This window comes from Neltuma alba, unplaced genomic scaffold (assembly GCF_004799145.2).
Source record: "Neltuma alba isolate B1F8T4 unplaced genomic scaffold, ASM479914v2 tig00013054_pilon, whole genome shotgun sequence".
NCBI lineage: Eukaryota > Viridiplantae > Streptophyta > Magnoliopsida > Fabales > Fabaceae > Neltuma > Neltuma alba.
In genome coordinates, this window is record NW_021637395.1 from 12,587 (window position 1) to 33,835 (window position 21,249).

The 21,249-nt window shown below is 33.7% G+C and overlaps 1 long non-coding RNA gene across 1 annotated transcript; it reads left to right on the forward strand.

Moving 5' to 3' along the window:
- The first annotated feature begins 1,766 nt into the window (after positions 1-1,766).
- On the forward strand, positions 1,767-2,844 carry LOC114733974 (uncharacterized). The gene is made up of 2 exons (XR_003739119.1): positions 1,767-1,941; positions 2,372-2,844. It is a non-coding gene; the product is annotated as an uncharacterized LOC114733974 (long non-coding RNA).
- The last annotated feature ends 18,405 nt before the right edge of the window (positions 2,845-21,249 follow it).

The window sequence follows — 21,249 nt, forward strand, 5'->3', positions numbered from 1 at the left end:
ATGTAGATTAAAAAAATTAGTCAAAGACAATAAATAAGTAGAAATTAAAAATTTCTTATTTAAAATACCCTTATTTATGGGGGAGAGAGAGTATAAGAAAAAGAATAAAAAATTAGTATAATAAAGATAATCACGAAGGAGAGAGAATATAGATGGAGTGAAATAATGGTTTGAAAAATGAGATAATAAATATATTGGGTATTAAAATAAATAATTAATGAAAAAAAAGAAGAAAATTTGCTGTAAAAATTTAACACAACTCGCAAATATTGCTCATATTTAAGGACAAAAGGGAATGGTTGTTGTTACTTATAAAAAATGAGGGATGGAGTAGTTGGCAAAAGAAAAAAAGAAAGATGAATTATATTATCTTTCTCTCTCATCTTTTTTTAACAAAATGACTCTCAATGTCCTAGAAACAACATCATTCCCCAGTCAATGCGCTACTCTTCCAACAACCCAGTCAGTTTAGAACATCTCTCTATTTTTTTGGAAAAAAATTAATATCATCAATTGTAATTCCTAAGGTCATGTTTGATATGAAGTACTAAAAATGAGGGATATAGACTATAATTACAATTAAAAAAATCATTAAAAAAGTCTTTATCATGAGTAATTGCTTGTTACATGAGATTAAGCAAACAAATAAAAGTAGGATTGGGGAATATCACTTCTCTAATGATATTCCTTAATCCCATATACATGGGTTTGTTTAATCCCATGTAAATAAGCAACTTTCATATTAAATATTATTTTTCCAATCCCAATCCCAATCCCAACTCCAATTCTAATCCCAATCCTTCATTTTTAATACTTTGTACCAAATGGTAGCTAAGGGTGTACTAGATGCAATCATTAGGATTATTTGAAAAAATAATTATAAATTTGTGAAAAGAAATGAATCATGATATTATATTTAAAATCAAAACAAATTCTTTAATTAGCTCATCTATATTTATATTAGAGGGAGTATAAGTCAGTCTACATATGGTCAATAAATAAAGCTGCTTTTATTCTATCATCTATTTGGGCAATTGGCGGAGAAATGGTAAAAGCAAAAACATTTTAAGAAATAACAAATTAAATGAATGATACATGGCCAATGGAAACTTCATTATCGTTAATCACTAGGAAAAGAAAAATTTAAAAGCAACTTTCTCGAGTCACCGTCAAAATAGAGGCACTTAAGCGTCATTGAGCTAGAAGGTTCCTATAATTTGACCAACATTTAATTTGATCGTAAATGAAAGGAATTGAATTTAGGATGATTTTGTTGAGAAGGATGAAAAGCAATAGGTGGGGGACCCATGTGTTGAAGATAAGATACGACCAAGTCAATTTAAAATTTTTTTTCTTTTATTAATATACTATCCCTTATTTCTAATATAAAACTCATTTAACTAATTTAGAAACATTAAAAAAGCTAAATAAATTACTTTGAAATATTTGTATTTATTATTTTTAAAAACCGATTTACTTAACTGATAAACCACTATATAATCTAGTGAGATGCACAGGTATTTTAAAGATATTATGTAATATATGTTATAATTAAATAATTAATTTAATTTAATTTATTTTTTAAAATTAATTAAACAAGTCTTGTATTAAGAACAGGAAATAGAATATCAAACAACAGTTTATATTCTGATTGGATTTAGGTGGGCGGAATTGGTAGAAACCAATACTGAAGAACTTTTACGACTTTTTGGCCTGAAACCCACTTCTACCAATTTGAAAGCCCTTTATTTCAACTGTGCTCCTCTTTCCTGGAGACTATAAATAGAGAGGAAGAGTGAGCGTAGTATATACAAAAGCCAAATCACAAGAGTCATATATTGCTGTAAAATATGAAGAAAGCTATTCTAATTGCTTTTCTCATTTGGGTTTCTGCCATATTTCTCTCCCTTCCCTCTTCCACTCATGCACGTCTATTACAAGGTAACAACTTCAACTTCGTTTGTTCTGCTGCTTTATCATCATCATCATCTTACAGTCTCATTCACCTGTGACTAGCATCTTGCCTCAGTTATGAAATTACTATTATGCTAATTAATTATTTTCTGTTGTGATTTCTGAATATATTAAATTGATACCCCTATGGTCCTATTTATAAATCATATATTTCCAACACATGTTTTCTTTAAACTTTATTAACTCTGCTTTAAAATTTAATAGCTATTTTTTTTAACTTTATCTTTCTATAATATATACACCTTTCAAGAAAATAATAATTGATACGTAATAATAAACAAAGAGTAAAACAGTATATTCATGTTAAAAATTTAATCAGATGACCAATATAAATAGAATCAGATGAGCATGTTATATTGATGTTTGTATGTAAATATTATATATGATGACGATGCAGAAAGGACATCAATAACCTCGCCAACGCCGGAGAAGAATACGCCTGCAGTAAAATGTCCTCCTGGTTCTCGTTATGCTGCTTGCCTTCCACCACGAGCAAAGCCCATTCCAAAAGCTCCTTGCAATCCCTATGAGCGTGGCTGTAAGAAGTAGGAAATAAAAGAAATATATGAATGATACGTATAAGGTATAATAATAATATATAGTCCTTTTGCTTGGTGGAAGATCATGATAACAATCTCCTAATAATCCATTATTAAATAAATTACTCTCATGTTTCTGTGTCATGTGTGTTGTTTCAGCTTTTGATTATCATTTCTCCTTTGAGGAAAATGTCTTCATGCCTAGATTATTTGATGGGAAGTCGAGGTTTAGGTTTCTCATGAATTCTACATGTACGTGTGAGCGTGAGAATTATGTAATTCTTAAATTTATGTGCTGGTGTTGTACTTGAAATAAAGAATTAACTCCACTCCTGCCCTTTTTGCCATCTTTTTAATTAGTTTTTCATAGAGTTACTTCTGGGAAGAAAAAGAAAAACCGAGGGAAATGGTCCAAATCTTGAATTATTTAATTTATTGCATCACTTGAGGAAAAAAATATTAGAATTTGATCAATGAAAAGTGATAAAATTAAGTTAATTAAGTATAGCATATTTGAGTAATTTTTATTTTATATTATTTAAATCTTATCTGGCCATCTTTTTCTTCTTATGCAAGTAGCTCAATTTAGTTTTCTCTAATCATCCCCATGGAAAATTTCTCACGAGCTGAACCCTATGAGAAAACAGTTAAAAACATTTAAAGAAAGTGGCCATTTCTCACTCTAAATGTTCAAGAAATTAAATGACTGTTCATACATAAATGGAATTCGTAATCCCAAAATTTTTAAAATAATTATTTCATATTAACAAATGTTAATGTCTTCAAGTTACTTATATTAAAGGAAAAACGATACAAAATAATACCCATTTCCTAGAAATCGCCTTTAAATTGTTTTCATTAATTTCAAATCAACGATCAAGTCTTTCCATGACCTATTCAATTTGGAAGTTTATTTTAATATTCATTACCCATTAGTTGTACAATTATTGTCATGTGTCTCTTGTTATACATTTTAACTTCATGTTACTTTCTTCTTTGGCACTGTATATATACACGTATATGCGTGCCTATGTGTGCATTTCCTGAAATAATAATATCACCATCTTCAACATCAATAATACACTGTCATTTCGAGGTCATAATTAATCTTTTTTGGCCAAATTTCTAGTTAATCGCGGCGACCAAATATATATACTATAACTTTGTAAAATTATTTAAATATAATCCACAATTTCTTAAATCCATTTCTTGAAAATAGCCTTAAAACTGACCACGTTCTCAAGTCAATGAGCAAATCTTCTCCAGCCCAAAGCTGGTCAATTCTCCCATTTTTTAAAATATTAAGGCATTTTTAGGTTGAGCAACATGAACTTTTTTTCATTTGCTGCATTAGAATTTGTTATTTACTTTTTATAATACTTTTTGACAACTGTATTGCCTAAAATTAAAGAGTAAATTATATTGATATAATTTAGGTTTAAATATTTTATAACGTTTTCTATCCGACTCATGTTCTCTCAATTTTTTATCAACGAAACCATCTTTATATCCAGTGTGTATTCGTTTTAAAAATAAATTAATACATTAACACGCTATATTCATCATCATATGTTAAATAAATCATAATATATAGTGTTTATAACATATTGTTTGAACAATAGTTTTCCAAGATACTTTAACTCGTCATTTATTTCTAAATACTCCTCCGGTTCTTAATATAATACTTATTTAACTAATTTGATTAGATTAAGAAAGTTGGGTAAGTTAGTTAATTATAAGAAATATAATATGTTTTTCCCAAAACACTATAATCATCTTTTTTAATACCCTTTCTCCTTCTTTTACTTGATTATGGTTGAGAAAGTATCAATAGGATTAATTTAGAAAAAAATTAATAAAGATAAGAAATATATCTTATTTTTGGGACCAAAATCAACTTAACAATTAGATTCTATATTAAGGACTGGAAGAGTATTATTTCTCACTTTTATTATTTTTATAAGTAAAGATTATACATCATCACAGTCAAGTCTCTGTTTGAAAATTTTATTAATTATTAGAAGGACCTGAATTTGAATATTGGTACCTTTGTCTATGAATCCTATAGAGTAACGCCCTGGTACTGTTTATGTAATCCTTCTCTAAATTATATTACAAAACAAGTCTCACATTTAGGACTACAGGATTATAAGATTTCCAAATAGCAACTCTTTTACAAATTTCCCAAATTTTTCTCATCAAATTAAGGCAATTTTTTTTTTTCATAAAAAGAAGCTTAGATGAATAGAGTCATGATAACTCCAAAAGCACTTACAGATAGAAATATCTATAGATCACCTCCCAACATAATCTTTATTTTAATAGCGAGATTTGAATTCAAAGATTACTGGATTATAAGGCAAATTCTTATGAACTAGAGAACTTTGATTGGTTTAAATTGAGACTATGGTTTATTTGCTACGAGTCAGTTTAATAAATATATGAAGTTCGTCTTCTATCATGTAATTTTATTGTGCATATTTTTACATTATTTTATATTACTTACATTTAATATACTTTGGGCAATTCATATACAGACAAATGGAGAACGCAAAAGCATACACTACAAAAAAATTGACTTTCCGCGGCGACAAAAGTCGCCGCCGAAAGTTTTTTGCGGCAACAAGTCGCCGCTGAAAAGTCGTTGCCGTAGCAGCCGTGGCTGAAAACTTTCAGTGGCGACTAAAAATTTCGCCGTTAAAAGATACTTTCAGCGGCGATAAAAAAGTCGCCGCAGAAAACACTTTCGGCGGCGACACTCTTGTCGCCGCTGAAAGACCTTTCCGCGGCGACAAATGTCGCCGCCGAAAGTGTTTTCTGCGGCGACTTTTTTGTCGCCGCTGAAAGTAATGCCTAAGAAGAATTGACTTTACTAATGCCACGTCATCACCGCCGGTGCCACGTCATCGTCTCCGGCCGCCACGTCATCACAGTCGACCTCCACGTCATCGCCATCGGCGGCCACGTCATCACCACCGACCGCCACATCATCACTAGCCACCTCCACGTCATTGCCACGTCACTCCTCCTCGCCACGTCATCGTCTAAATATTTTCACCTTAAATGTGTTTTCTTCCAGGTTCGAACTCGTGACCGCCTCCTTTCGTGTCCAACCTTCTTGCCGCTAAGCCAGATTGAATTTGTTTATTAATATTGTAAAATAAAATATATATTATTATATTATACTTTCGGCGGCGACAAAAAAAGTCGCCGCTGAAGGTCCACTTTCAACGGCGACACTTTTGTCACCGCTGAAAGTCTTGGTTTCAATAGCGAACTTTCAGCGGCGACTAAAAAAGTCGCCGCTGAAAGTCCACTTTCGGCAGTGACAAAAAAGTCGCCGTTGAAGGTCCACTTTCGGCGGCGACACTTTTGTCTCCGCTAAAAGTCTTGGTTTCAATGGCGAACTTTTAGCGGCAACAAAAAAAGTCACCGCTGAAGGTCCACTTTCAGCGGCGACACTTTTGTCGCCGCTGAAAGTCTTGGTTTCAATGGCAAACTTTTAGGGCGACTAAAAAAGTTGCCGCTGAAGGTCCACTTTTAGCGGCGACACTTTTGTCGCCGCTGAAAGTCTTGGTTTCAATGGCGAACTTTCAGCGGCGACTAAAAAAGTCGCCTCTGAAGGTCCACTTTCAGCGGCGACACTTTTGTCGCCACTGAAAGTCTCGGTTTCAGCGGCGACTTTTTGGTGTCGCCGCTGAAAGTGGACTTTCAGCGGCGACTTTTTTTGTCGCCGCCGAAAGTCGTCACCTAAAGTCTATTTTTTTGTAGTGATATTTTTATAAAAGCAACTGAAGCACTAATAATCCAGAAAACCGAAAGCAAATGAATTTGGACTCAAGAATGAAGGGTAAATTATCAATGTAGGTTGGACTCAATTAACATGGAACATAACTTTCAATGTTAAAAATTTGCCAACAAATTGAAATACTATTTTGAAAGCTAGAAATTGTGTTAAACCTATTCAAATTGAAGTACTATAGGAATTTTCCTAAAGGAAGTGTGAACAGCCTTGCTTCTAAGTCTTAGTCGTAATAAAGGAATTTGTTCTATCAATATATAATGTTGGCAATTTATCCAACTTTCTTTAGTCATTTTCCACCACTATTATTTTGTCCCTCAAATACTAATTTAATCTGAAATCAGAAATACTTTTCTGAAATCAAATAATGTCTTTATAATTCGACCTGGCAACGAGTAACTAGCACACTAATCTAATTCTACGGTAATTTTATAAAATTAAGATGAATTGTTATCTTTCTCTCTCATGCTTTTCTAACAGTGACTATGAATTTCCAGGAAACAGTGATCAGAGCCTTTGTCGTTCGTCTTGGGGTTCCCAATCAAAAATAAATCCAAGCAATGCAATATAGTGCAAAACTCGGGTCGTTTCACTTTGAGGAGCCTTTAATTGAAATCCTAAACAAATTAAGTATAAAAAAAAAACCATTGACTTAGAAATGGATTGATTTTCTTTTTAACTAACTAATTGGCAGAATTTAAAAGGATGCAAAATGAGTAAATAATTTTTTCGATTTTTAGTTTATAGAATGGATATGAATGAAATAAACAAAGAGAATTAACAAGTGACAGCAAATGGAAAAGCAATCATCTAGCACAATGATTAAGGCTATCATTACTTCAATTAATTTGGGAGTTAGTTAAATTCAAAAGACTCTAAGGGCCACCCCTTAGACTCAGTTTAATTAAAATAATCAACACCAAGCCACCTTGCATATTAATTACTCACAATTAAATTGTTTCAGCACAATTAGCCAAAAAGAATCAAGGAAAAGCAATTAACATGTTTGGTCCAATAACCAACCACTTTGAATTACTACTGAATATTCACAATAATTTCAAAACATAGTCTGACCCAGTACAATGTAAAGAAGTTAAAACTAATCACAGCATAATGTTAAATGCTAATCAAATATTCCAGCAACTACAACCAATCTCAATACAAATATAAATCATCAAAGCACATTCAAACATTGTAAAATTCATTCTAAAACCTAGAAATCACAATTACAATGAAGAAGTAAAGATTGGAAGAGTTGAAACTCCCCTTTGAAGCTCTAAGTTCAAGCCATAACCATTGCTCTAAAGAATAGAAGGATTTAGCTAAGCATCTGCATCACTAAAGCTCCACCATATGCTTCAGTGATTAAAGCCATAACAGACAGCACAAATGAAGATAAAAGAGACAATGATGATGATGAATGGGCTTCCTGTCTCGTGGCGTGGCACTGAGGATGGAAGTAATTGAGGAGGACGGTTGCGATGGTGTGGAATTGGATTGATGGAAGATGGTGGAATTGGCCGAAACTCAAGAATATGGAGTGAAGAATGATTCAAAAGTCCCTCTTGCGCACACTGGACCTCCTCTTCTTTCTTCCCTCCGTCACTCCCTGTTCGCGCTGCTGTGCCTCTCGTGTCCTCTCTCTTCTCTGTTCTGAATGCTCGCCCAAGATGATGATAATAGTAGGTTATTAGGGGGGGTCTCCCCTTTTTTAATTATTTTTTTATTATTTTTTTTTCCTTTTTTTTTCTCTCCTTTTTTTTAATTTGAATTTGAATTTTTAAATTTTTCAAAAACCTGCAAACAAAATTCAAGAATAAGGTAGCATTAATTGTCCTTAAAAATCAATTAGTCACAATTAAACCAAAATATGATAATTTTGCCCCTATAAAATAACAATTCAAAATAAAATATATTAAATCAATTAACAATCAATTAAGGCCAAAAGGATTAATTAAGTTGACAAAACCCAAATAAAAGATATCAAAATTTATAAAAATAATGAGTTTGTCAAACAGTGTCTAAATTGTTTTCATTCCAAAGTCAATGAGCTAGTCTTCCTATGATCCAGTCAGTTTAATTATCATATCTTCTTATTTACAAAAAAAATGTCAACAGTTAGTACCACTAGTCCAAAATAAAATAATAAATCACGTTATGATATTCTATGCAGTTGGACTAGCTCATGAATAATACATATATTGGTGGAAATTTTTGTATTTTATAATTATAATTTATCTCTTTCCCACTCATTTCCTTTTCTCACTGACCCCTATCAATTTCCTAGTGACAACATCTGTGTTGTTTTCATTCTCGGGTCAATGAGAAAGTCTTCCTCTAACCTCGTCAAAATAAAATTATTTTTAATATCTCTTTTAGCTCCTTCTTTTCCCCTTTTGGTGGGTTTTTCCATGAATTGACTTAGGGTTTGCATAGAGAAGCATATGTCATGCCTAGTCATAGTCAAATAAATCAACTTACCCTATTTTCTAGGTTCTCTGAGCAAGTCCTCTTTCTTGTCTCTCTTTTCATCATAAGCAAACAACTTTAGATTTTGTGCTATTTGACTATCAAGGACTTGCAACAGACATACCTGTTTCAAACAGCAAATCTAATATATATTTTCTTTGAGATAAAACAATTCCCGTTTCAAACCTAGCACTTTCTATTCCCAAAAAATATTTCATTGTCCAAAGTTCTTTTATTTTGAAAACATTGTGAAGGAACTTTTTGGTTTGATTGATCCTCACCTCTGTGCTTCCTGTTATAAGCAAATCATCCACATAAACTAAAACCGAAACAACTTCATTATTAGAGTGTTTGATAAAAAGAGAATAATCAGACCTGCTTTGGTCAAAAAAATCTTTCTATAGTGCCTCTAACAACTTTTTATTCCACTGTACCAAGGCCTACACCAAACCATACAGAGACTTTTCCAATTTACAAACCATTTGCTCCCCTGTTTTCTCAAAACCATTATGAATTTTCATATAAACTTCCTCATCAAGGTTTCCTTGCAGGAAAGCATTGTGAACATCCATTTGATAAATGTTTCATTTATTAATAGTAGCTAATTTCAAAACAACTAACAATGAACATTTTCACAGCTAGAGAGGAGGTCTCGTGATAATCGATCCCTTCCCTCTTGTTACATCTCTTAGCTGCCAACCTAGCTTTATATTTGTCTATACTACCATCAGGGTTGTATTTTATCTTATAAACACACTTGCAATCTATAGGCCTCTTACCCTTAGCAGGGATAAAAACAGGCCAGGCCTCGCCTCACCCTTAACAGGCTAGGCTTATGGTGAGGCCTGTTGGCCTAAGCCTAACTGCAGCCTGTGACAGGCCTTTATTTGGCCTAGGCCTGGCTTGTAATCAAGCCTAGCTAGCCTATGGCCTGTTAAGAAGCCTGTATTTTTAACAAATTTCAAACATATATAAATAATGCAAAATTACAATAACTTAAACCAAATTATCCAAAATACAAACAAAAAATATGAAATAATCAGGAATAGGAATAGCCGAATGGGAACAGCTTGAGTGACCTAGGTTAAATTTTAGCACTTGTAAATTTATAATTTTGACCCCCAAAAAAATCATAACAGGTCCAGGCTGCCTAACTAGTTTAATAGGTTTATTATTAGGCCTGAGCATAGCCTGATAAGGTAAACAGGCTCTTTTACAGGCCTGAGCCTACTCTTATAGTTAAATAGGCCAGGCTAGACCAGGCCATTTACAAGCCAGGGCATAGGCCAGTAGTAGGCTGTCTAGCTTATTTCCACCCCTAAACCTTATGTAAAGGCACTATGGTCCAAGTCTTGTTATGTTCCAGTGTTTCCATTTCAGCCTTTTGGCCTTAATCCATTTTTGATTTTTCACAACCTCCTCGTAATAAGATGGCTCACTATTGGAATCCATAGAATTCAAAAAGCACATATAATTAGCAGAAAGATTTGAGTAAAAAAGGTAATTATCAACAAGATACTTGAATTTTCTTTTGTCTAAGCATTCAAAGTCAGATTGTAGCAAGTTACAAATATAATCATTTGACTAAATAGGGGGTCTTGTCTCACACACTAGCCTAGGTTGAGGAGAAACAAGATGATTGCTATCATCATTGCTGTTATCTTCTCCATTCGCTCCTACTCTCTTTGTATTGTTTATAAGTAAACTACTATTTGGTTCTTGTTCATTGATTCCTGTAATGGCTTTTGTATTATTTGAAGCAATTGGGGTTTTTTTAGACTTAAACTAAAATATTGATTTTACGTTACTGCACATTCCCCCTTGAAAACTATCCCTTACATCCTTAAAAGGGAATTTGCCTTCACCAAAACTCACATGTCTGCTCATAAAGAGGTTTTTGCTTTTCAAATCAAGTAAAATAAATCCTTTTTGATTTTCTGGGTATCCTAAGAACACAGCTGGAATGGATCTAGGCTAAAGTTTGTCAATGAATTTCAAATCAGTGGCATAGGTAAGGCAGCCAAAAGTTCTCAAGTTGTCCATAGCAAGCTTAACACCATATACTCTCTCATGAGGAGTTTTATAACCTATCACTTTAGATGGAACTTTATTAATTACATGGGTGACCGTCTTCACACACTCTCTCTAATACTTAATAGCTATTCTAGATTACAGAATGAGACTTGTAGTAATTTGCATGATGGTTTTGTGTTTTCCTCTACTACCTTATTTTGTTTAGTTCTATAGGGACATGTTGTTTGATATACTATGCCTTTCTCCTGAAAATAAGTTTTCAGTTGGTTGTTCGTAAATTTAGTCTTATTGTTACTCCTAATCTTCTTAACAGTCACAAAAAATTAGGTCAGCACATAGGCAATAAAAAATTTTTGTGTGTATTTCAATTTCACTCTTATACCTTATTAAGAATATCCAAGTTCCTCTTGAAAAATCATCAACTAAAGTTAGGAAAAACTGGAAACCTTGATGCGTTAGAGTCCTATATGGACCCTAAATATCTGCATGAACTAAGTCAAAGCATTTTTGAGACTTGATAACACTGGGATTAAAAGGGAACTTGGTTTGTTTAGATTGAGTATAAATTTTGCAAAAGTCAAATCCTTTATTCAAGCAAGAAACATCAATGCATATGTGATCCCAGTGTCCCATTACAAATAAGGGTGTGTGTCCTAATCTCTTGTGCCATAAATGAACATTACTAACTTTTGACATTTTAGTCTCATTTTGAATAACATTCATAGAATTAGAAACATTTTCCATTCTTAAGACATATAATCCTTTAAATTCTCTACCAGTCAGCTTCCTCTTCCTATCCTGAAGGCCCTACAGTAAACAAAAATCAAGGAAGAAGGCACCATGCATTGTTGTTCTTCAGTGAATCTAGATATGGATATGAGATTAAGTTCTAATTGGGAAGCATATAAAACATCATGTATGATAATGTTATTGCTAGTAGTTATAGTGCCTATATGTGTCATAGGGAGTCTATCTCTATTTGGTATTTTAATTGACTTGATAGGTCCATCATATTCTCTATAATGATCAAACAATTATAATTTACCAGCCATATGTGTTGTTGCACCCGAATGCAAAATCCAATATGTAAAGGTTTATTTTAAAGTGAGATATAGGAGTGAGCAAACCTGTACCAATCAATGAATGAACGACCAGCTCATTATCCCTCTTCAATAGCTCCAAGATCTTTTCATACTGCTCCTGTGTGAATGTTAAAGCAATTAGAGTCATAAGTGGACATCTGATCCTTGTGAAGCCTTTGCTCCTTTTTGACCAGGATCCATTCCTTGTTTCCCTCAATTACCCTCAAAATTAGCCAGATAGCCAATTATTTAGAAGCAATTTTCCTTTACGTGACCCCTCTTATAGCAGTAAGCGTATTCAGGGATGGCCTCTCCTCAGCCTCTTCCTCTTCAGCGTCCTCTCCCTTTTGTTGCCATGGCCATTCCTTCTGTGAGAATGGCTTTCTTAGTGTTCTAAATCAATTTTTGTGTTTCATCTTACACAATCATGGAGTTGGCCTTGTTAACCATGGGGAGTGGATTCATAAGCAAAATTTAACTTCTTGCTTGGCTAAAATTTTTATCAGCCCCATCAGATATTGTAAAAGTTTCTGCTCTTAGATTACATCTGCATAAGTCTTAGACGTCGAACAAGTGCATGAAGGAATCACTATAAGTGCCATATGCTCTTTCCACAATTCCTTTAATTTTGAAACATAAGCAGAGATGGAATTCGATCCTTGCTGGAGGGAGCTTATTTCTCTATGTAGTGCAAAGATTCGCGAACCACTCTTTTTGTCGTATCTTTCTTTGAGTTCAACCCAAACATCTTAATTACGTATTCTAGAAATAGACGATGTGCTTGCTAATTCTTTCAAAATCGACTTTATCAGCCACGAGAGTACCATGCCGTTACATCGCTCCTGTTGGGGATACAAACTTTCTTCTTGGACACTTTTCTTGTAATGCCTTTGATGAATCCTATCCTATGTTTACCAAGTAGGGCGATCCATATCATGCATGACCATATTGTGTAGTTTTCGGTCCTAGTGAGTATGTGGGGAACGATTGTTGTTCCCTATGTGTCTGATGGGTGTAGAAAGAGATGATGGGAAAATAGCCACCCATTTAATTAACAGAGTTTCATCTAGGGTTCCTGTGCGAGTCTTCTAGGCTGCACAATCTTAGGCCTTCTTTAGTGAGATCAGATCCGAACCTGGGTCTAATATCATGTAGAAAACCATAGCCCAAAACCATCTAAACACATAGTGTGAACAGACCTACCAATTCTTGATTAGTTGGAAATCTGTACATTACACCACACTGAGAAAATACGAGGGACACAGTATTTATAGAGCAGTACAAGACACCACTAATAACAAAATATAGTGTTTAACAATAAAACTATACAGCAGAAAAGATAAATGAGAACACTAAAACTACATCCTATTTTCATCAATAATTATATAAAAATGTCAACCATTAATATTAGGGACAAATTCAAGAAAAAATGTTTTAATTTTTGATGAATTTTATTCAAGGCCGGAGGCTATAAAAGAATTATTTGACCGTAATAATTTAGTTCATTTCCCATTAAAAAATTATTTTTATTTTTATTTTTCCCCCAATTACCAACTAGGATATGATTATGGCCACATATTCTTCCATGCCAACATTTTTAGTCATCAAGTAGGGCCCATTAAACTAAAAGTAGCAGATGTTTATCATAATTAACATTTTTGTCATTTTTGCACTCATTTGAAATTTGCCTAAGTAGATTTATACCCAAAACAAGTAGATGGTATTTGGCACACATTAAGTATAAGTTAATGGGTAAATTTGCACCTTAACCATTTGTTTTATTTTATACGTTGTGTTATTAGATATATGCTTTAAGCATATGTATATGAAGGGAGAAGCATGTGATGCAACAATGGGTGATGTCTTTTCTAAGCATAAAGTTATTGGTTTCAACTTGTGAGTGGTGGATATGATTTATTTTCAAAATGATGATGAACAACATAATGGGCTATGGGAAAGTGATGCGTCATGCATACAATATGATAATATATATACATGTGTGTGTGCGTGCGCGTGTGAACCCTAGAAAATATATAGAGGAAGCGGTTGTTAATATCTTGTATATATAAATTAATACACATGACTGATACCATGGGAAACACTCACTTTACTTTGAAAATTGAAAATATATGGTATATAAAGAGTGGCAAATAAATTGTTTTCTTATCAATATGTGATATAAGTTACATATATTTGGGATATAAACAAGTTCTAGTTGTAGAAATAATAATTTAACTGACATAATAAAAAAACTAATTGAATCTATACAATATATTGAAAGGTGTAATACAAGATAGAAATCTAAAATTGACAAATAAACTTGGATACGAACATTTCTTTGCTAATCAATCTGCAACGAAGAAATTGACAGAAGAGAATTTGGTTGCTAAATTCCATCCATAATCATCTATTTGTTTTTTAGTGTAAAATGTGAGGTCGTGCTTTACATATGGAATTAGGAGTGGGCTGAATATTCATATCTTGTCTATTGCTTTACATATGGAATTAGGAGTGAGCTGAATTAGAGTATTACATATAGAAGAGCATGAAACACTTTGATAACCCCTTTTGGCCATTGAAAACCATAAAAGAATAAAAAAAAAAAACCTCAAAACTCAAATTGATTCTCAAGTTACTATCCACTTGGTAAATCTTGAATTTTCGGTCACCTTTGAAAAGTCATAATTAAATCTAAAAAAAATCAGAATAAAGTAGTTCAAGTCTCTAATTAAAACTCTTTAACTTATCTATAGGTGAAAAATACAACTCAACTCATTATCTTTCCCTCTTTTCCCAGAACATCCATGGAAAAGTTACTGTTCATTTGCTAGAAATTACAATTCCATATTTTTTTGGCTTATGATTAAAAAATCATATCTTTTAACATTCATATCCAAATTGCATGCTCTGGGACTCTCTTTGAGAGCATTTATGACAAATATTAAACTCTCTCTCATAAGCGGTAATTGTGGGAGCATTTCTGTCTTAATGCTCCCATAAGTTCCTTTTTTTTTTTTTAAATTAAAGCAAAGTTCTAGAGCAAATGAACAAGGACAAACAAGACTCAATATAGCAAATTCATCCACACATAGCAATTAGCAAACTAGAAAATCATGGTTATAAATTAGACTTTCTCTATTTTCTATAAATCGATGAAAACAATAATAAAAGCAGAAAAGATGAGGTGAGAACTAGTTAACTACTTGAAACACATGCCATAGTTGAGACAGATGAAAGGACATCATCATTGCTGCGATCAAGGAATATGATACATGGATGCAATTCAGAGAACTGATGAAGCTGGTTATGGCACCGACGGTGAGAATGGACAAAATATTATTCATGCAAAACATGAAAACAGAACTAGTAATGAAATTATCTGTGTATGTGTGTATGTTCCTGTTCTCTTAATGCAATAGATTGCATCAAATATTAAAAAAGGACTCTTTATATATTGCAAAAAATGTTGGAATCTTTTTAAAATGAAAAGATGTGTTTTCAGAAGTTATGTCCTTATATAAATTTATATGAAGTGTTGTGTAGAGAGTTGCAACTTTAAAAGATACTAAGGTTGGTTTCTTTGGTTTCTAAAGACATCAATGAAAAGGTGTGACAACCACCACGTAGTGAAATGTTGTGCTATTTTTTAAGGAAATCCTATATATTAAGAAGGTGTAATCCTTTATGAAAAAATTACTAAATAAGTAAACCTTTCATTATTTAAGTCAAATTGGTTTATAAATCGATTACAACTTTTAGTTAAAGAAGTATTGCTTCAAGAGGAATTTGCTCAATGTAATGACCCAGCCATTTGAGAATTTTAGAAATAAAAAATAATCAATTAATTGATCAGGTAAGTTTAAAAAAAAGGGGGGGGGGGGGAAGAAAGAAAGAAAGGAAGGAATATAGTGGGCCTTGGGCTACTGCTCATCCATAGCCATTTTGCTTTCCCTCTTCCCTCCACCTCCTCATCTTTCTGGCTGTCTAATGATGCGCGTCTTGTGCCAAAGCTGTCCACCATTTTCCTAGGCTGTGATTCTTCTTTCCTCCGCGTTGTTGTTCATCTTCTCTCACACTGGATGTTTGTTATTCATGGTTAATGTCCTCCTTCATTCAACAACGTTGTGTATGTGAGCAAGTTCCCCTCTTATTTCTTCTTTCTCTTTGATGTCTTTGTGTGTGTATGCCTTTGCTCTTCATCTTCAAATCTGTCTATATTTGTTTGTAGTGTTTGATGTGAGTGGTGGTCTGGTGTGTATATGGTTTGAATATTGGTGCACTAATAACCTCTCAAAATTCCTACCTATTCAACTTGTTTTGCCACTCTTCCACATGTTCTTGAAGTCAATTTTACAGGAAAAAGCCTAAAGCGAGCAAGAAAGAGAGACCAGAATCAGAGAGGTTGAGAAAGGACCAACCATCATGGTACATGGAGACAAACGTCACAGCATCTTTAACAGAGAGGAAGGAATGCAGTTCTGTAATAGGCGCCACGGCTCCTAACTATATTCGCCACGGCGCTCAAGCTATCCCAGAGAAGTGCTTATTTGGTGTAATCCATCGCGGCCTATTCTCACATGCATCGCAGTGCCAAAGCTGTTCATAGGAAATGGATTCTGTTTAATATGTCACAACGGATGACCACATCCGCCGTGGCATTTAATCCTTTGCAGCTGTGTGTTTTGAGCTATAACTTAAAAATTAGGGCATATACTTTGGGGGACTCAGTTTTTTTAGGGACACTTTGACTTTGGGGCGATTTTGGAGGTTTGCTCTACTAGGGTTTGGAGCTTTGGAGGCTTGGGATCTTTGGGCTCGAAGCTAGAAGTGATTTGAAGCTTTTTACTAGATTTTTCTGGGTTCTTCTTCTTCTTCCCTACTTGTTTCTGTAATGACTACTAGCTATTCTCATAGTTGTAGCTCTTTACTAAACATGTATAGCTAAATCAGTTTGCCGGAGTTATTTTGATCTATTGTATGGATTAAGACTTGGTTTAACTATCTCTTTAGTGTTAATGATAATGTTCAGTTGTTTTTACCTTGAGCTTAATGCTTCCTTGTGTCTGGCCATCATTTGGATTGATTGTTGGATTATTTTAAACTTGAGAAAGTTAAATTAATCTATGAACTTTAGTAAAAACGTGCTAGTCTGGAAATTTAATTGAGTAATAGACAGTTTGTTAATAGAACAGAGATGTATCTGTTAACCTAGCATAGACTAAAATGGGTTTTGGTTTTCACAGTGCAACCTTTTCAAACAAATGCAAGAGATTGCTTTGTTTTATTGTGATGCAAATATTTGGTTTTGACTTGAGAAAGTTTAATCAATTCTGCGAATCCCAGGTAACTAAGCTTATTGTTAATTACTACTTGAGAATTGGTTAATCCATTTTTATGAAGTATTTTAGTGAAAAATAACACTAGTCCCTTATTCATTCCAAAGTCAAGTTGATTTTATATTGCTTTAAATCATTGTTTTTCAAATTTCATCTCACATACTCTTTTATAACTTTTGATTCACTTAATGAAAAACTCAATTATTTTTTTAATATTTTTTGATATCTTTTATATAGATTTTGTCAACTTAATTGGTCCCTTTTTGGCCTTAATTGATTTAATATGTTTTATTTTGAATTATTATTTTATAGGGGCAAAATTGTCATATTTTGATTTAATTATGATTAATTGATTTTTAAGGACAATTAATGCTACCTTATTCTTAAATTTTGATTGTAGGTTTTTAGAAGATTTAAAAATAAAAAAATAAAAGAAAAAAGAAAAAATAAATAAAAAGAGAAAAAATAATAAAAAGGGGGAGCAAAGCGTTGCATTTTGCTCCCATCCCTAATATTTGATATTCATCATTATCATCTTAAAGAAGGAACAAAGACACGGGCTGGACGAAGTGGGTGATGGCGAGGGGGGAAAAAAAAAGAAAAAGAAAGAGGGACTAGGGGACGCGCTTGACAAGGAGAGATTCAGCGTGAACGAAGAGAGAGGTCCTTCCATCGGTCCAGTCCATCATCACCGGTGCCTTCACCTTCTTCTTCTCCTGGGCACAACAGAACTAGAGGAGTGGCGGTGAACAAAGATAGAAAGAAGGACTAGCGAGGTGACGGCACTATTCAAATCCACTATTCAAATAATCATCTTCTTCATCTTGACAAAGCACAAGGACCATTAGAATCGACAACGAGAGGAGAATCACCTATCATCGTTCTCGTCTTCATATTCTTCTCCTCCATCTAGAATTAATAGTGGCCGACAGTGCAGAACAGAGGCAAGCGTTCAGGATCAGTGACGGCGTGAAGAATTCAGTGTGAATAATGTTCTTCCATGGAAGCTTGCAACAGAACATTAATTGTGGCATTTTTGAACCGTGGCTAGGACTCTATAATTCTCTAATTCAACAATAATGGCAGGAGCTCGGATCATAAAGGGGAGTTTTAGTTGCTTTAATTTCCTGTCCAATAGTTGTTTAACAATTCCTAGGTCTTATGATAGTTATTCTGATTATTGAAAAATTTTTATTGTTTAATCTGATTATATTTGGAGATTATTGTGACTGGATTATTGTTTAGTATTTGACATTGGGCTATTTATAGCTTTAATTTCAATTATAATATTGTGGTTATGACATTTGTATTGATTTTAGAGTTAATATATTGTGATTTTCTAAGGTGGCTTGGAATCTTAGATCATATTGTCTCTTGCTAGCTTTAATTCTGTTGTTTTGGATTTAAGAGTTCTAATTAAGCATTGGTTTTTAGCATTCTTAATCTCATTTTACTATTCTGGTTGCAGTTAGTAAGTTGAAATTTTAGAAAAATATTTTGTGGCAATTCGAGGTGGTTCGGTTGTTGGATTAAAAGCTTAATTATAATTCTAAATTCATTGTTTTAACTCCCGTATCTTTTGGAGTGAGGATTGCCTGCGTTGTTGAATTAGAGGATTGATTATTATCATTGTTATTTGTGTTTCATTTTCATTTCTTTAATCTTCATTTATTTTAATCATTTTTATATAAAAACAAAAAAAGCATTTTAATTTTAATTTAATTCATGGTGTTTAATTAGCAATTATCAAATCAAAAATCTTTTTTATAGTTTAGGTTACTTACATTTATTTATTAGGATTTAATTTCATTTTCGGCTCCTCAAAGTGAATATAACCCGGATTGTGCACTATATTGCATTAATTCGGTTAATTTTTGGAGTAAACCCAAAACGACAAATTAAGGACAATTACTTTACTTAACCTAATCAAAAGCATAATTATGATTTTTAACTCATCTAGCCTTAGTCTCTGAGGGAACGATACTTTTTATATTACTTGTGACCCGTCCGCTTGCGGTTTAGCTTATCGACAAACAAGTTTTTACTGCTGTTGTTGGGGACTAATGGCGAGATTGTTTGTGGTTGATTGTCCTTATTGTGTTATTGGTTATGCTTAAGTTTCTCTTAGCATTTGTAGTGATAGTTATAGATAAAGTAGTGGTATTTATTTAGTTAATTTCACTTGATAAGTTTGATACATGTCTTTTTTATTTGAATACACAGGTAATTCCTGACGCATGTAAGGAGGACTGGAAGTTATTTTGGAAGAGGCTACTGAAGAAGAATCCAGTTCAGGAGAAACTATAGAAGAATCTAGTTCGGGAGAAATTGAAAACACACAGGAGATTCAGTAACAACCCCAGCTACTTCTACCACCACCACTTGAAACAAAACCGCAAGAAAACATAGCGGAAGAAGATGAGAATGACGTGTATACTGTGGATGACTATTTGGATAAAGAAGGGCAGACTTTTCATTCTAGTATCCGGCTACTAGACATTCAAGCTAGGAATTTTGAAATCAAACCCGTTATGATTCAACTACTGGGGATGATTGGTATTTTTGAAGGAAATTTCAATGATGATCCTAATAAGCATTTGACCAAGTTTATAGAGGTTTGTGAGAACTTCAAGCAAAATAGGGTTACTAAAAATGCTCTGAGGTTGAGATTATTCCTCATGTCTTTATCTCACAGGGCGAAAACGTGGTTGAACTCCTTGCCAGAACACTCAATTAAGAGTTGGGATGAGCTTGTGGCTGAGTTTAAGACCAGATTTATTCCAAGAGGTAAACGAGCTACACTAAGGAATGAATTGCTTTCTTTTGAGTAGCATCCGGATGAGTTATTCTACGAGGCTTGGGAAAGATTCAAGGATGTGTGGAGAAATTGTCCAAATCATGAGTAAAAGAAATATGTTTTAATGGAAGCTTTTTGGAATGGGTTGAATGATCAGACAGTGACTATGTTAAACACCACTTCAAATGGAGGAATCGGAAAGATGAAGGTAAATGAGCTACATGAATTGTATGAAGACGTGGAGTCTAGCACTATGCAACAATATAACATGAGAAGGCAAAGTTCTGGGAGATATAAGGAGCCGAGCTCTTCATCATCTAGAGATATTACATCGCAACTTGAAGTGATCTCCAAAAGGTTCGACAATTTGGCGATGCAAATTAAGAAAGGCAATGCCGCAGGAGTTCATGCACTTCAGGCTCCAGGGTATACTTGTGACCATTATAATGAAGAACATCATTCTGATCAATGGCCTTACACTTTGGAGACATTCAATTATATGAACAACATGCAGTGAAGAGCACAAGGAAGTTCTTATTCTCAAACTTACAATCCAAACTTGAGAAATCACCCAAATTTCTCATGGCAGAATGGGACAAGTTTGAATCTGTCACAAGTATTATCATCTGGTGCTAAACAAATGGGGCCTCTTGGTTTTCATGGCCAACCACAGCTACATCAACCACAACAGCAGCATCCTCAGAAGGAGAAATCCAAAATCGAGATGTTTGCTTAGTTATTAGCGAACTGAGAATCTACAACGGCTAAAAATAAGGCAACCTTCTCTCTTCATGAAACTGCTATCAAGAATCTTGAAGTCTAAATAGGATAACTAGCCTATCAGAGGAATGTTTTCACAAGAAACCACCTTCCCAGTAACATTATTTCTAATCCAAAGAGGGACAGTAAAGAGGAATGTAAAGCAGTCACCTTAAGGAGTGGCAAGGTCCTCCATGATAGTTTTAGTCCAGGGAAAGTTGCACAAGAAGTTTAAAATAATGTGGCAAGTGATCTTGACAATGGTGAAGAAAGACATGAAAAGGCCATCTCTGAGGATGACAATAAGAAGAGAAAGCAAACTAAGGAGGATATAGTAGATGTGGTGAAGGGCAAGCATGTGACTTTTGATGTTGTGAAGGAAAAGAAGAGGAAAACGCTAACCTCTCCTCCTAAATTTGTGCCACCACTACCTTTTCCTCAAAGACTTAAGAAACAG